At 31.9% G+C, this 540-nt stretch overlaps 1 non-coding gene across 1 annotated transcript; it reads left to right on the top strand.

Annotated features, from left to right (window-relative positions):
- The first annotated feature begins 216 nt into the window (after positions 1-216).
- Positions 217-326, top strand: LOC118757658 (U6 spliceosomal RNA). Its single transcript, XR_004995316.2, has one exon. It is a non-coding gene; the product is annotated as a U6 spliceosomal RNA (small nuclear RNA).
- The last annotated feature ends 214 nt before the right edge of the window (positions 327-540 follow it).

A 540-nucleotide genomic window follows, 5' to 3' on the forward strand; every position in this document is an offset into this window, starting at 1 on the left:
ACCTTTATTATAATATAAACCAAAACCAAACCAAAACAAAAACCAAAAAGCTTGTACTGCCCAAAGGATACCTGGATCCTACCACTGTTATACTTGGTCTAAAAGAGTATGTGATGGGTCATCAAGTTTACTAACTTTTTTTTTTTTTTGCTAGAAAACTCTGTAACATTGTATTATTGAAAAATGTCAAATTAATACATATTAAGATTGGTATCAGTGCTCACTTTGGCAGCACATATACTAAATTTGGAACAATACAGAGAAGATTAGCATGGCCCCTGTGCAAGGATGACATGCAAATTCGTAAAGATTGGTATCAGATCATAGATTAATGATCCACTTAGACTTGATTTTTGGATTTGTTGTAAGATAGGGATCGTGGCTCATAATTCTACCTAAGGGATACAAATAATCTGTTCTCTTTAAATTAATAAAACAGAAGAAAAATGTCAATCAAATACATGATGACTTCTCCATGAAGTAATGCAGAATTTTAAATTACAATATATAGGAGGGGATTGCTCTGAAATTGTTCTCATT

The sequence above is a fragment of the Ochotona princeps genome, chromosome 15 (assembly GCF_030435755.1).
Source record: "Ochotona princeps isolate mOchPri1 chromosome 15, mOchPri1.hap1, whole genome shotgun sequence".
In the NCBI taxonomy this organism is placed as follows: domain Eukaryota; kingdom Metazoa; phylum Chordata; class Mammalia; order Lagomorpha; family Ochotonidae; genus Ochotona; species Ochotona princeps.